Genomic DNA, 17,532 nt, shown 5'->3' with positions numbered 1-17,532 from the left:
CCACCTGCCCCGTGTTGGAAATATGCCCTAGAGGCAATAATAAATTGATTATTATTATATTTCCTTGTTCATGATAATCGTTTATTATCCATGCTAGAATTGTATTGATAGGAAACTCAGATACATGTGTGGATACATAGACAACACCATGTCCCTAGTAAGCCTCTAGTTGACTAGCTCGTTGATCAATAGATGGTTACGGTTTCCTGACCATGGACATTGGATGTCGTTGATAACAGGATCACATCATTAGGAGAATGATGTGATGGACAAGACCCAATCCTAAGCCTAGCACAAGATCATGTAGTTCGTATGCTAAAGCTTTTCTAATGTCAAGTATCATTTCCTTAGACCATGAGATTGTGCAACTCCCGGATACCGTAGGAGTGCTTTGGGTGTGCCAAACGTCACAACGTAACTGGGTGGCTATAAAGGTACACTACGGGTATCTCTGAAAGTGTCTGTTGGGTTGGCACGAATCGAGATTGGGATTTTGTCACTCCGTGTAAACGGAGAGGTATCTCTGGGCCCACTCGGTAGGACATCATCATAATGTGCACAATGTGACCAAGGGGTTGATCACGGGATGATGTGTTACGGAACGAGTAAAGAGACTTGCCGGTAACGAGATTGAACAAGGTATCGGTATACCGACGTGATCTTGACGTGAGCACATGCCTTGACGTGATCTTGAAGGTGTTCAAGATGGATCAGTCAAAGAAGGAGTTCTTGCCTGAGTTGTAAGGTATGAAGTTAAGACTTAAAGCTCGACCATGGCAGAATAGAGAGAAAGGAACGAAGGTCGTCCCCTATGCTTAAGACATAGGCTCTACAGTATGCTATGCTGTGTACCGCACCTGAAGTGTGCTTTACCATGAGTCAGTCAAGGGGTACAAGAGTGATCCAAGAATGGATCACAGGACAGCGGTCAAAGTTATCCTTAGTAACTAGTGGACTAAGGAATTTTCTCAATTATGGAGGTGGTAAAAGAGTTCGTCGTAAAGGGTTACGTCGATGCAAGCTTAACACCTATCCGGATAGCTCTGAGTAGAGATACCGGATACGTATAATGGAGCAACAATTTAGAATAGCTCCAAGTAGAACAGTTATTTGGAATAGCTCCAAATAGAACGTGGTAGCTGCATCTAGGAGATGACATAAAGATTTGTAAAGCACACACGGATCTGAAAGGTTCAGACCCGTTGACTATAACCTCTCTCACAAGCATAACATGATCAAACCCAGAACTCATCGAGTGTTAATCACATGGTAAATGTGAACTAGATTATTGACTCTAGTAAACTCTTTGGGTGTTAGTCACATGGGGATGTGACCTTGAGTGTTAATCACATATCGATGTGAACTAGATTATTGACTCTAGTGCAAGTGGGAGACTGTTGGAAATATGCCCTAGAGGCAATAATAAATTGATTATTATTATATTTCCTTGTTCATGATAATCGTTTATTATCCATGCTAGAATTGTATTGATAGGAAACTCAGATACATGTGTGGATACATAGACAACACCATGTCCCTAGTAAGCCTCTAGTTGACTAGCTCGTTAATCAATAGATGGTTAGGGTTTCCTGACCATGGACATTGGATGTCGTTGATAACGGGATCACATCATTAGGAGAATGATGTGATGGACAAGACCCAATCCTAAGCATAGCACTAGATCGTGTAGTTCGTATGCTGAAGCTTTTCTAATGTCAAGTATCATTTCCTTAGACCATGAGATTGTGCAACTCCCGGATACCGTAGGAGTGCTTTGGGTGTGCCAAACGTCACAACGTAACTGGGTGGCTATAAAGGTACACTACGGGTATCTCTGAAAGTGTCTGTTGGGTTGGCACGAATCGAGATTGGGATTTGTCACTCCGTGTAAACGGAGAGGTATCTCTGGGCCCACTCGGTAGGACATCATCATAATGTGCACAATGTGACCAAGGGGTTGATCACGGGATGATGTGTTACGGAACGAGTAAAGAGACTTGCCGGTAACGAGATTGAACAAGGTATCGGTATACCGACGATCGAATCTCGGGCAAGTAAAATACCGCTAGACAAAGGGAATTGTATACGGGATTGATTGAGTCCTTGACATCGTGGTTCATCCGATGAGATCATCGTGGAACATGTGGGAGCCAACATGGGTATCCAGATCCCGCTGTTGGTTATTGACCGGAGAACGTCTCTGTCATGTCTGCATGTCTCCCGAACCCGTAGGGTCTACACACTTAAGGTTCGATGACGCTAGGGTTATAAAGGAAGCTTGTATGTGGTTACCGAATGTTGTTCGGAGTCCCGGATGAGATCCCGGACGTCACGAGGAGTTCCGGAATGGTTCGGAGGTAAAGATTTATATATAGGAAGTCCTGTTTCGGCCATCGGGACAAGTTTCGGGGTCATCGGTATTGTACCGGGACCACCGGAAGGGTCCCGGGGGCCCACCGGGTGGGGCCACCTGCCCCGGGGGGCCACATGGGCTGTAGGGGGTGCGCCTTGGCCTACATGGGCCAAGGGCACCAGCCCCTAGAGGCCCATGCGCCAAGATATAGGAAAAAGGGGAGAGTCCTAAAGGGGGAAGGCACCTCCGAGGTGCCTTGGGGAGGATGGACTCCTCCCCCCCTCTTAGCCGCACCACTTCCTTGGAGGAGGGGGCAAGGCTGCGCCTCCCCCCTCTCCCCTGCCCCTATATATAGTGGAGGGGAGGGAGGGCATCCATACCTGAGCCCTTGGCGCCTCCCTCCCTCCCGTGACACCTCCTCCTCTCCCATAGGTGCTTGGCGAAGCCCTGCAGGATTGCCACGCTCCTCCATCACCACCACGCCGTTGTGCTGCTGCTGGATGGAGTCTTCCTCAACCTCTCCCTCTCTCCTTGCTGGATCAAGGCGTGGGAGACATCGTCGAGCTGTACGTGTGTTGAACGCGGAGGTGCCGTCCGTTCGGCACTAGGATCATCGGTGATCTGAATCACGACGAGTACGACTCCATCAAACCCGTTCACTTGAACGCTTCCGCTTAGCGATCTACAAGGGTATGTAGATGCACTCTCCTTTCTACTCGTTGCTGGTCTCTCCATAGATAGATCTTGGTGTTACGTAGGAAATTTTTTGAATTTCTGCTACGTTCCCCAACAGTGGCATCATGAGCTAGGTCTATTGCGTAGATTCTTTGCACGAGTAGAACACAAAGTAGTTGTGGGCGTCGATATTGTTCAATATGCTTGCCGTTACTAGTCTTATCTTGATTCGGCGGCATCGTGGGATGAAGCGGCCCGGACCAACCTTACACGTACGCTTACGTGAGACCGGTTCCACCGACAAACATGCACTAGTTGCATAAGGTGGCTGGCGGGTGTCTGTCTCTCCCACTTTAGTCGGATCGGATTCGATGAAAAGGGTCCTTATGAAGGGTAAATAGCAATTGGCATATCACGTTGTGGTTCATGTGTAGGTAAGAAACGTTCTTGCTAGAAACCCATAGCAGCCACGTAAAACATGCAACAACAATTAGAGGACGTCTAACTTGTTTTTGCAGGGTATGCTATGTGATGTGATATGGCCAAAAAGGATGTGATGAATGATATATGTGATGTATGAGATTGATCATGTTCTTGTAATAGGAATCACGACTTGCATGTCGATGAGTATGACAACCGGCAGGAGCCATAGGAGTTGTCTTTATTTATTTGTGACCTGCGTGTCAACTTAAACGTCATGTAATTACTTTACTTTATTGCTAACCGTTAGCCATAGTAGTAGAAGTAATAGTTGGCGAGGCAACTTCATGAAGACACGATGATGGAGATCATGATGATGGAGATCATGGTGTCATGCCGGTGACGATGATGATCATGGAGCCCCGAAGATGGAGATCAAAAGGAGCAGAGTGATGATGGCCATATCATGTCACTATTTGATTGCATGTGATGTTTATCATGTTTATACATCTTATTTGCTTAGAACGACGGTAGTAAATAAGATGATCCCTTACAACAATTTCAAGAAGTGTTCTCCCCTAACTGTGCACCGTTGCGACAGTTCATGTTTCGAAGCACCACGTGATGATCGGGTGTTAGATTCTAACGTTCACATACAACGGGTGTAAGACAGATTTACACACGCGAAACACTTAGGGTTAACTTGACGAGCCTAGCATGTACAGACATGGCCTCGGAACACGGAGACCGAAAGGTCGAACATGAGTCGTATAGAAGATACGATCAACATGAAGATGTTCACCGATGATGACTAGTCCGTCTCACGTGATGATCGGACACGGCCTAGTTTGACTCGGATCATGTAATCACTTAGATGACTAGAGGGATGTCTATCTGAGTGGGAGTTCATAAGATGAACTTAATTATCCTGAACATAGTCAAAAGGTTTTTGCAAATTATGTCGTAGCTCACGCTATAGTTCTACTGTTTAGATATGTTCCTAGAGAAAAATTAGTTGAAAGTTGATAGTAGCAACTATGCGGACTAGGTCCGTAAACTGAGGATTGTCCTCATTGCTTCATAGAAGGCTTATGTCCTTAATGCACCGCTCAGTGTGCTGAACCTCGAACGTTGTCTGTGGTTGTTGCGAACATCTGACATACACGTTTTGATAACTACGTGATAGTTCAGTTAAATGGTTTAGAGTTGAGGCACCAAAGACGTTTTTGAAACATCGCGAAACATATGAGATGTTTTGAGGGCTGAAATTGGGATTTCAGGCTCGTGCCCATGTCAAGAGGTATAAGACCTCCGATGACTTTCTTAACCTGCAAACTAAGGAGAAAAGCTCAATTGTTGAGCTTGTGCTCAGATTGTCTGAGTACAACAATCATTTGAATCGAGTGGGAGTTGATCTTCCAGATAAGACAGTGATGGTTCTCCAAAGTCATTGCCACCAAGCTGTTAGAGCTTCGTGATGAACTATAACATATCAGGGATAGATATGATGATCCTTGAGGTATTCGCGATGTTTGACACCGCGAAAGTAGAAATCAAGAAGGAGCATCAATTGTTGATGGTTGGTGAAACCACTAGTTTCAAGAAGGGCAAGGGCAAGAAGGGATACTTCATGAAACGGAAAATCAGCTGCTGCTCTAGTGAAGAAACCCAAGGTAAAACCCAAACCCGAGACTAAGTGCTTCTGTAATAAGGGGAACAACCACTAGAGCAGAATTACCCTAGATACTTGGTAGATAAGAAGGCTGGCAAGGTGGATAGAAGTATATTGCATATACATTGTGTTAATGTGTACTTTGCTAGTACTCCTAGTAGCACCAGGGTATTAGATACCGGTTCGGTTGCTAAGTGTTAGTAACTCGAAACAAAAGGCTGCGGAATAAACGGAGACTAGCTAAAGGTGAGCTGACGATATGTGTTGGAAGTTTTTCCAAGCTTGATATGATCAAGCATCGCACGCTCCCTCTACCAAAGAGATTGGTGTTAAACCTAAATAATTGTTATTTGGTGTTTGCGTTGAGCATAGACATGATTGGATTACGTCTATCGCAATACGGTTATTCATTTAAGGAGAATAATGGTTACTCTGTTTATTTGAATAATACCTTCAATGGTCTTACACCTAAAATTAATGGTTTATTAAATCTCGATCATAGTGATACACATGTTCATGCCAAAAGATAGTAATGATAGTACCACCTACTTGTGGCACTGCCACGTAAGTCATATCGGTATAAAACGCATGAAGAAGCTCCATATTGATGGATCTTTGGGCTCACTCGTTTTTGAAAAGTTTGAGACATGCGAACCATGTCTATTGGTGTATATGCATGAAGAAACTCCATGCAAATGGACCGTTTTGACTCACTTGATTTTGAATCACTTGGGACATGCAAATCATACCACACGGGCAAGATGACTGAAAGCCTTGTTTTCAGTAAAATGGAACTAGAAAGCAACTTGCTGGAAGTAATACATTTTGATGTGTGCAGTCCAATGAGTGCTGAGGCATGTAGTGGATATTGTTATGTTCTTACTTCACAGATAATTTGAGTGGATGTTGAGTACATTTACTTGATAAATCATGAGTCTGAATTATTGAAAGGTTCAAGTAATTTCAGGGTGAAGTTGAAAGATCGTCGTGACAAGAGGATAAAATATCTATGATATGATCATAGAGATGAATATCTGAATTACGAGTTTGGCACAGAATTAAGACATTGTGGAAATTGTTTCACAACTAATACAGCCTGGAACACCATAGTGTGATGGTGTGTCCGAACATCATAACTGCACCCTATTGGATATGATGCATACCATGATGTCTCTTATCGAATTACCACTGTCATTCATGGGTTAGGCATTAGAGACAACCACATTCACTTTAAATAGGGCACCACATAATTTCGTTGAGACGACACCGTATGAACTATGGTTTGGAGAAACCTAAGTTGCCATTTCTTGAAAGTTTGGGGCTGCGACGCTTATGTGAAAAAGTTTCAGGTTGATAAGCTCGAACCCAAAGCGGATAAAATGCATCTTCATAGGACACCCAAAAACAGTTGGGTATACCTCCTAATTCAGATCCGAAAGCAATAGGGATTGTTTCTTGAATCGGGTCCTTTTTCGAGGAAAGGTTTCTCTCGAAAGAATTGAGTGGGAGGATGGTGGAGACTTGATGAGGTTATTGAACCGTCTCTTCAACTAGTGTGTGGCAGGGCACAAGAAGTTGTTCCTGTGGCACCTACACCAATTGAAGTGGAAGCTTATGATAGTGATCATGAAACTTCAGATCAAGTCACTACCAAACCTCGTGGGATGACAAGGATGCGTACTACTTCAGAGTGGTACGTGATCCTGTCTTGAAGGTCATGTTGCTAGACAACAATGAACCTACGAGCTATGGAGAAGCGATGGTGGGCCCAAATTCCGATAAATGGCTCAAGGCCATAAAACCCGAGAGAGGATCCATGTATGAAAACAAAGTGTAGACTTTGGAAGAACTACTTGATGGTCGTAAGGCTGTTAGGTACATATGGATTTTGAAAGGAAGACAGACAATGATGGTAAGTGTCACCATTGAGAAAGCTCGACTTGTCGTTAAGATGTTTTTCGACAAGTTCAAGGAGTTGACTACGATGAGACTTTCTCACTCGTAGCGATGCTAAGAGTCTGTTGGAATTATATTAGCAATTACTGCATTATTTATGAAATCTTGCAGATAGGATGTCAAAACATTGTTTCCTCGACGATTCTTGAGGAAAGGTTGTGTGTGATACAACCGGAAGGTTTTGTCTATCCTGAAATATGCTAATAAGTATGCAAAGCTCCAGCAATCCTTCTGAGGACTGGAGTGAGCATCTCGGAGTTGGAATGTATGCTTTGATGATGATCAAAGATTTTGGGTGTATACAAAGTTTATGAGAAACTTGTATTTCCAAAGAAGTGAGTGGGAGCACTATAGAATTTCTGATGAGTATATGTTGTTGACATATTAATGATCAGAAATGACGTAGAATTTCTGGAAAGCATATAGGGTTATTTGGAAAGTGTTTTCAATGGAAAACCTGGATTAAGCTACTTGAACATTGAGCATCAAGATCTATAAGGATAGATCAAAATGCTTAATGGTACTTTCAAATGAGCACATGCCTTGACGTGATCTTGAAGGTGTTCAAGATGGATCAGTCAAAAAAGGAGTTCTTGCCTGAGTTGTAAGGTACGAAGTTAAGGGCATCCATACCTGAGCCCTTGGCGCCTCCCTCCCTCCCATGACACCTCCTCCTCTCCCGTAGGTGCTTGGCGAAGCCCTGCAGGATTGCCACGCTCCTCCATCACCACCATGCTGTTGTGCTGCTGCTGGATGGAGTCTTCCTCAACCTCTCCCTCTCTCCTTGCTGGATCAAGGCGTGGGAGACATCGTCGAGCTGTACGTGTGTTGAACGCGGAGGTGCCGTCCGTTCGGCACTAGGATCATCAGTGATCTGAATCACGACGAGTACGACTCCATCAACCCCGTTCACTTGAACGCTTCCGCTTAGCGATCTACAAGGGTATGTAGATGCACTCTCCTTCCCTCGTTGCTAGTCTCTCCATAGATAGATCTTGGTGACACGTAGGAAAATTTTGAATTTCTGCTACGTTCCCCAACAGTGGCATCATGAGCTAGGTCTATTGCGTAGATTCTTTGCACGAGTAGAACACAAAGTAGTTGTGGGCGTCGATATTGTTCAATATGCTTGCCGTTACTAGTCTTATCTTGATTCGGCGGCATCGTGGGATGAAGCGGCCCGGACCAACCTTACACGTACGCTTACGTGAGACCGGTTCCACCGACAAACATGCACTAGTTGCATAAGGTGGCTGGCGGGTGTCTGTCTCTCCCATTTTAGTCGGATCGGATTCGATGAAAAGGGTCCTTATGAAGGGTAAATAGCAATTGGCATATCACGTTGTGGTTCATGCGTAGGTAAGAAACGTTCTTGCTAGAAACCCATAGCAGCCACGTAAAACATGCAAACAACAATTAGAGGACGTCTAACTTGTTTTTGCAGGGTATGCTATGTGATGTGATATGGCCAAAGGATGTGATGAATGATATATGTGATGTATGAGATTGATCATGTTCTTGTAATAGGAATCACGACTTGCATGTCGATGAGTATGACAACCGGCAGGAGCCATAGGAGTTGTCTTTATTTATTTGTGACCTGCGTGTCAACTTAAACGTCATGTAATTACTTTACTTTATTGCTAACCGTTAGCCATAGTAGTAGAAGTAATAATTGGCGAGGCAACTTCATGAAGACACGATGATGGAGATCATGACGATGGAGATCATGGTGTCATGCCGGTGACGATGATGATCATGGAGCCCCGAAGATGGAGATCAAAAGGAGCAAAGTGATGATGGCCATATCATGTCACTATTTGATTGCATGTGATGTTTATCATGTTTATACATCTTATTTGCTTAGAACGACGGTAGTAAATAAGATGATCCCTTACAACAATTTCAAGAAGTGTTCTCCCCTAACTGTGCACCGTTGCGACAGTTCGCTGTTTCAAAACATCACGTGATGATCGGGTGTTTTATTCAGACGTTCAAATACAACGGGTGTTGACGAGCCTAGCATGTACAGACATGGCCTCGGAACACACGCGAAACACTTAGGGTTAACTTGACGAGCCTAGCATGTACAGACATGGCCTCGGAACACGGAGACCGAAAGGTCGAGCATGAGTAGTATAGAAGATACGATCAACATGAAGATGTTCACCGATGATGACTAGTCTGTCTCACGTGATGATCGGACACGGCCTAGTTTGACTCGGATCATGTAATCACTTAGATGACTAGAGGGATGTCTATCTGAGTGGGAGTTCATAAGATGAACTTAATTATCCTGAACATAGTCAAAAGGTTTTTGCAAATTATGTCGTAGCTCACGCTATAGTTCTACTGTTTAGATATGTTCCTAGAGAAAAAATTAGTTGAAAGTTGATAGTAGCAATTATGCGGACTAGGTCCGTAAACTGAGGATTGTCCTCATTGCTTCATAGAAGTCTTATGTCCTTAATGCACCGCTCAGTGTGCTGAACCTCGAACGTTGTCTGTGGTTGTTGCGAACATCTGACATACACGTTTTGATAACTACGTGATAGTTCAGTTAAACGGTTTAGAGTTGAGGCACCAAAGACGTTTTTGAAACATCGCGAAACATATGAGATGTTTTGAGGGCTGAAATTGGGATTTCAGGCTCGTGCCCATGTCAAGAGGTATAAGACCTCCGATGACTTTCTTAACCTGCAAACTAAGGAGAAAAGCTCAATTGTTGAGCTTGTGCTCAGATTGTCTGAGTACAACAATCATTTGAATCGAGTGGGAGTTGATCTTCCAGATAAGACAGTGATGGTTCTCCAAAGTCATTGCCACCAAGCTGTTAGAGCTTCGTGATGAACTATAACATATCAGGGATAGATATGATGATCCTTGAGGTATTCGCGATGTTTGACACCGCGAAAGTAGGAATCAAAAAGGAGCATCAATTGTTGATGGTTGGTGAAACCACTAGTTTCAAGAAGGGCAAGGGCAAGAAGGGATACTTCATGAAACGGCAAATCAGCTGCTGCTCTAGTGAAGAAACCCAAGGTAAAACCCAAACCCGAGACTAAGTGCTTCTGTAATAAGGGGAACAACCACTAGAGCAGAATTACCCTAGATACTTGGTAGATAAGAAGGCTGGCAAGGTCGATAGAAGTATATTGGATATACATTGTGTTAATGTGTACTTTGCTAGTACTCCTAGTAGCACCAGGGTATTAGATACCGGTTCGGTTGCTAAGTGTTAGTAACTCGAAATAAAGGCTACGGAATGAACGGAGACTAGCTAAAGGTGAGCTGACGATATGTGTTGGAAGTTTTTCCAAGCTTGATATGATCAAGCATCGCACGCTCCCTCTACCAAAGAGATTGGTGTTAAACCTAAATAATTGTTATTTGGTGTTTGCGTTGAGCATAGACATGATTGGATTATGTCTATCGCAATACGGTTACTCATTTAAGGAGAATAATGGTTACTCTGTTTATTTGAATAATACCTTCAATGGTCTTACACCTAAAATGAATGGTTTATTAAATCTCGATCGTAGTGATACACATGTTCATGCCAAAAGATAGTAATGATAGTACCACCTACTTGTGGCACTGCCACGTAAGTCATATTGGTGTATATGCATGAAGAAACTCCATGCAAATGGACCGTTTTGACTCACTTGATTTTGAATCACTTGGGACATGCAAATCATACCACATGGGCAAGATGACTGAAAAGCCTCGTTTTTTCAGTAAGATGGAAAAAGAAAGCAACTTGTTGGAAGTAACACATTTTGATGTGTGCAGTCGAATGAGTGCTGAGGCATGCAGTGAATATGATTATGTTCTTACTTCACAGATGATTCGAGTAAATGTTGAGTATATTTACTTGATGAAACACAAGTCTGAATTATTGAATGGTTCAAGTAATTTCAGAGTGAAGTAGCAGATCATTGTGACAAGAGGATAAAATGTCTATGATATGATCATAGAGATGAATATCTGAGTTACGAGTTTTGGCACACAATTAAGACATTGTGGAAATTGTTTCGCAATTAATACCGCCTGGAACACCATAATGTGATGGTGTGTCCGAACATCATAACTGCACCCTATTGGATATGATGCATACCATGATGTCTCTTATCGAAGTACCACTATAGTTTATGGGTTAGGCATTAGAGACAACCACATTCACTTTAAATAGGGCACCACGTAATTCCGTTGAGATGACACCGTATGAATTATGGTTTAGAGAAACCTAAGCTGTCATTTCTTAGAAGTTTGGGGCTGCGATGCTTATGTGGAAAGGTTTCAGGCTGATAAGCTCGAACCCAAAGCGGATAAGTACATCTTCATAGGACACCCAAAACAGTTGGGTATACCTCCTAATTCAGATCCGAAAGCAATATGAATTGTTTCTAGAATCGGGTCCTTTCTCGAGGAAAGGTTTCTCTCGAAAGAGTTGAGTGGGAGGATGGTGGAGACTTGATGAGGTTATTGAACCATCACTTCAACCAGTGTGTAGCAGGGCACAGGAAGTTGTTCCTGTGGCACCTACACCAATTGAAGTGGAAGCTTATGATAGTGATCATGAAACTTCAGATCAAGTCACTACCAAAACCTCGTGGGATGACAAGGATGCGTACTACTTCAGAGTGGTACATAATCCTGTCTTGGAAGTCTTGTTGCTAGACAACAATGAACCTACGAGCTATGGAGAAGTGATGGTGGGCCCGGATTCCGATAAATGGCTCAAGGCCATAAAACCCGAGAGAGGATCCATGTATGAAAACAAAGTGTAGACTTTGGAAGAACTACTTGATGGTCGTAAGGCTGTTAGGTACATATGGATTTTGAAAGGAAGACAGACAATGATGGTAAGTGTCACCATTGAGAAAGCTCGACTTGTCGTTAAGATGTTTTTCGACAAGTTCAAGGAGTTGACTACGATGAGACTTTCTCACTCGTAGCGATGCTAAGAGTCTGTTGGAATTATATTAGCAATTACTGCATTATTTATGAAATCTTGCAGATAGGATGTCAAAACATTGTTTCCTCGACGTTATACTTGAGGAAAGGTTGTATGTGATACAACTGGAAGGTTTTGTCAATCCCAAAAGATGCTAATAAGTATGCAAAGCTCCAGCAATCCTTCTAAGGACTGGAGTGAGCATCTCGGAGTTGGAATGTGTGCTTTGATGATGATCAAAGATTTTGGGTGTATACAAAGTTTATGAGAAACTTGTATTTCCAAAGAAGTGAGTGGGAGCACTATAGAATTTCTGATGAGTATATGTTGTTGACATATTAATGATCAGAAATGACGTAGAATTTCTGGAAAGCATATAGGGTTATTTGGAAAGTGTTTTCAATGGAAAACCTGGATTAAGCTACTTGAACATTGAGCATCAAGATCTATAAGGATAGATCAAAACGCTTAATAGTACTTTCAAATGAGCACATGCCTTGACGTGATCTTGAAGGTGTTCAAGATGGATCAGTCAAAGAAGGAGTTCTTGCCTGAGTTGTAAGGTATGAAGTTAAGACTTAAAGCTCGACCATGGCAGAATAGAGAGAAAGGAACGAAGGTCGTCCCCTATGCTTAAGACATAGGCTCTACAGTATGCTATGCTGTGTACCGCACCTGAAGTGTGCTTTACCATGAGTCAGTCAAGGGGTACAAGAATGATCCAAGAATGGATCACAAGACAGCGGTCAAAGTTATCCTTAGTAACTAGTGGACTAAGGAATTTTCTCAATTATGGAGGTGGTAAAAGAGTTCGTCGTAAAGGGTTACGTCGATGCAAGCTTAACACCTATCCGGATAGCTCTGAGTGGAGATACCAGATACGTATAATGGAGCAACAATTTAGAATAGCTCCAAGTAGAACAGTTATTTGGAATAGCTCCAAATAGAACGTGGTAGCTGCATCTAGGAGATGACATAGAGATTTGTAAAGCACACACGGATCTGAAAGGTTCAAACCCGTTGACTATAACCTCTCTCACAAGCATAACATGATCAAACCCAGAACTCATCGAGTGTTAATCACATGGTAAATGTGAACTAGATTATTGACTCTAGTAAACTCTTTGGGTGTTAGTCACATGGGGATGTGACCTTGAGTGTTAATCACATATCGATGTGAACTAGATTATTGACTCTAGTGCAAGTGGGAGACTGTTGGAAATATGCCCTAGAGGCAATAATAAATTGATTATTATTATATTTCCTTGTTCATGATAATCGTTTATTATTCATGCTAGAATTGTATTGATAGGAAACTCAGATACATGTGTGGATACATAGACAACACCATGTCCCTAGTAAGCCTCTAGTTGACTAGCTCGTTAATCAATAGATGGTTACGGTTTCCTGACCATGGACATTGGATGTCGTTGATAACGGGATCACATCATTAGGAGAATGATGTGATGGACAAGACCCAATCCTAAGCCTAGCACAAGATCATGTAGTTCGTATGCTAAAGCTTTTCTAATGTCAAGTATCATTTCCTTAGACCATGAGATTGTGCAACTCCCGGATACCGTAGGAGTGCTTTGGGTGTGCCAAACGTCACAACGTAACTGGGTGGCTATAAATGTACACTACGGGTATCTCTGAAAGTGTCTGTTGGGTTGGCACGAATCGAGATTGGGATTTTGTCACTCCGTGTAAACGGAGAGGTATCTCTGGGCCCACTCGGTAGGACATCATCATAATGTGCAAAATGTGACCAAGGGGTTGATCACGGGATGATGTGTTACGGAACGAGTAAAGAGACTTGCCGGTAACGAGATTGAACAAGGTATCGGTATACCGACGATCGAATCTCGGGCAAGTACCATACCGCTAGACAAAGGGAATTGTATACGGGATTGATTGAGTCCTTGACATCGTGGTTCATCCGATGAGATCATCGTGGAACATGTGGGAGCCAACATGGGTATCCAGATCCCGCTGTTGGTTATTGACCGGAGAACATCTCAGTCATGACTACATGTCTCCCGAACCCGTAGGGTCTACACACTTAAGGTTCGATGACGCTAGGGTTATAAAGGAAGTTTGTATGTGGTTACCGAATGTTGTTCGGAGTCCCGGATGAGATCCCGGACGTCACGAGGAGTTCCGGAATGGTCCGGAGGTAAAGATTTATATATAGGAAGTCCTGTTTCGGCCATCGGGACAAGTTTCGGGGTCATCGGTATTGTACCGGGACCACCGGAAGGGTCCCGGGGGCCCACCGGGTGGGGCCACCTGCCCCGGGGGGCCACATGGGCTGTAGGGGGTGCGCCTTGGCCTACATGGTCCAAGGGCACCAGCCCCAAGAGGCCCATGCGCCTAGGGAACCCTAGAGGGAAGAGTCCACAAGGGGGAAGGCACCTCCGAGGTGCCTTAGGGAGGATGGACTCCTCCCCCCCTCTTAGCCGCACCCCTTCCTTGGAGGAAGGGGCAAGGCTGCGCCTCCCCCCTCTCCCCTGCCCCTATATATAGTGGAGGGGAGGGAGGGCATCCATACCTGAGCCCTTGGCGCCTCCCTCCCTCCCGTGACACCTCCTCCTCTCCCATAGGTGCTTGGCGAAGCCCTGCAGGATTGCCACGCTCCTCCATCACCACCACGCCGTTGTGCTGCTGCTGGATGGAGTCTTCCTCAACCTCTCCCTCTCTCCTTGCTGGATCAAGGCGTGGGAGACATCGTCGAGCTGTACGTGTGTTGAACGCGGAGGTGCCGTCCGTTCGGCACTAGGATCATCGGTGATCTGAATCACGACGAGTACGACTCCATCAACCCCGTTCACTTGAACGCTTCCGCTTAGCGATCTACAAGGGTATGTAGATGCACTCTCCTTTCTACTCGTTGCTGGTCTCTCCATAGATAGATCTTGGTGTTACGTAGGAATTTTTTTGAATTTCTGCTACGTTCCCCAACAGTCACCTCTCCCAACCTAACTACTGCCACCCCGCTCCTGGCTTCCTTTGCTGGCTCGGTTCTTCAGCTTGATGAAATCCTCGCCGCTGCTTTCCTCCAAGCCTGCTATGGTGGCTCCGCCATCGAGTTCTGCACCCACAAGATCTCTGACCATCTGTTCCGCTTTTACGTCGCCTCCGTCGAGGTGGCGGAGCTTGTCCTTCGACATGCAGTTTTCAAGCGGCGCCTCGTCTCCCTTGTTGTGCTGCCTTTCGACCTGGTCTTGGCCACACCTGTGCGCCCGACGATGGCGTTTTGGTTCTCCTACCGCTCCTTGCCCACCGACCTTGGTGTCTCTCCGGACCTGGGCTTGGCCTTTGAGCGCCTTGCTTGGTCGCGCCTTCGCTCCCCCGTCACTATCCTGGTTGGGAGCCATGCCCACAGGTGTCGCTCGTATGCAAGGATCATCCAGTTCCCACATGATGCCGGGTCTGTGTTCCTTGGCCTCCTTCTGTCATGCCTCTTTGGTGGCGATCATGAGGCCTTCAACGTCACAATGGAGGGAGGAGGGCCGCTTCTCCTTCACCGTTGCTTCTTCGGACGTTGCCTGCCTCATCGCAAGTTTTGGTGACTTCTGGAGGCCTGGCATCCTGCTCCGGTTCCCCCATCCGCCGTCGTCCCTGCGCCCGTCGCTGCCGGGATCCGGTGCCCCTGTGCCCTCGGGGGCGGGTGCCGGGAGCCAGGATCTGGTACCCCTGCGTCGCCGCCGGGAGCCGGCCCCCTCGTCCGACTCCATTGTCCACGCCCTTGTTGCCGCCGCAGTCCCCTCTCCCGTCCGGGCTCCTGCGACCTCGAGTTTCAGGCCGCTACCTCGCCGGGGCGCTAAGGTTCGTCCTGTTCGAATTGGTTCTCGCTTTCGTAGCCTTATCTTGCATGATTACCACATAGATATCACTGTCAACATAAAAAACCCTAGCCCTCCTGTCCAAGTGTGGGTTGCAATTAAGCTTCTAAAGTCTATAGTCCCTACTGTTAAGCTCGTTATTGATGCCTTAGACCACCTATTTTCTAATACAAACGTTTTTTACGTGCAAATCGTGCATGCGGGGCTCTTTTGCACTTGGGTCTCCACAGTAGAAGTTAGGTCCAAAATGGTTTCCCGCTCTCCCTATGTCCTCTCCCATTTTGAACTTTGGCTGTTTGAATCCCAACAACCGGCCCAGAGCGCCCTGGAATCCTTCCCGGACGTGGACTGCTCATCGACGCTCTACCTGTCCCCCTAAACTCGTGCCGCTCCCCTCAGTGCCCAATCGATCCTTGGCCGTTTCTCCACCAACTTTCAATCCAAAGACTCGACGTTGCCTACTGCCCGTGCTCTATCATCCTCTCTCCCGTACGATTCTACCATCTCCCCGAGCCTTGTCTCCTCGCCATTAAATGATCCAGCTTGTGCACATACGGAGGGATCGGTCTCCCTCCCATTAAATGTGCTAGCAGGTGTGCATTCGAACATGGACTCGATCACGTACGACGGCGCCAGCCCTGCCCTTCCTACCAGCATGCATGCCTCACCCCATTTGGCCCCCACCCCCATGCTTCCCCGGCCACGTCCCCATGCACGCCCGCTGTCCATCAGGATTCACCACGCTTGCATGCACCTCTGCATGCAATGCCAGGCCCACCCTCATGCATGCACGTACTTCTTCGGGGTTCTCTTCACGCCACCGCTGGTTGCGCTTCCATGTGCATGTTTGACCAACACCGCTCCCCCCTGTTGCCGCATGTGTCTTTGCCATTCCCTCGATCGAACCAACGACTCCGTCTGCGTGCTTTTTGCTGCTACAGTGGCAGCCCCTGCCTCTGGAGAAACAAAATCCCCTCACACTACACACGATCTCCACAACGCCTCTCCTATCACATTTCGCCACCCAGACCGAGAGGGAAAAGGCTACGCCTATTTTTACCCCTACTAGGAACGCTTCAGAATACGAGACCGCCGCGGGACGGTTTTTAAACCTGCCCTCGCAACCCCAAGTCTCTGACAACCTGGCCGCCCCTCCAACGCCCCGATCACCTGGCCCCACCACTCACAATCTCCAAAACGCACCACTCCAGCCTGTCTTGGTTACGCCGATTTTCCGCGCCACTGACCTCCCGCCCCCCCCTACCAGCAATGGCAACACATGCCCCACTTCCTCCTCCTCCGTTCCCTGCCACGACACCGCCATTGTACCCTACGTCTATGACTTGTGGCCCCTAGACTGGTTACCTCCCCTACAGGACTGTGGTACTATACCTCGAGCCCCTCCGATCCGTCTCTCTGGCCGCTCCGGTCAGCGCAAAGATACGCACGCATGCGCCTCCCCCTCCCTTCAGCTTCGCTGCTGTCCATTCCTTATCCCCCCTGCCATGACATGAGTCCTTGATCTCCTCATGTAGACGGTGTTGCAGAAGATTCCCACGCAACCTGCAGCGCGCCGCGTAGCGCCTCGACCCCGCCCCTTCTCCCTCCTATCGAGACGCTCTGCTGCGTCCCAAGGCCAACCCAATCCCCCCTC

This window comes from Triticum dicoccoides, chromosome 1B (genome assembly GCF_002162155.2).
Source record: "Triticum dicoccoides isolate Atlit2015 ecotype Zavitan chromosome 1B, WEW_v2.0, whole genome shotgun sequence".
Lineage (NCBI taxonomy): Eukaryota > Viridiplantae > Streptophyta > Magnoliopsida > Poales > Poaceae > Triticum > Triticum dicoccoides.
Note: the sequence above shows the minus strand (reverse complement) of the source record.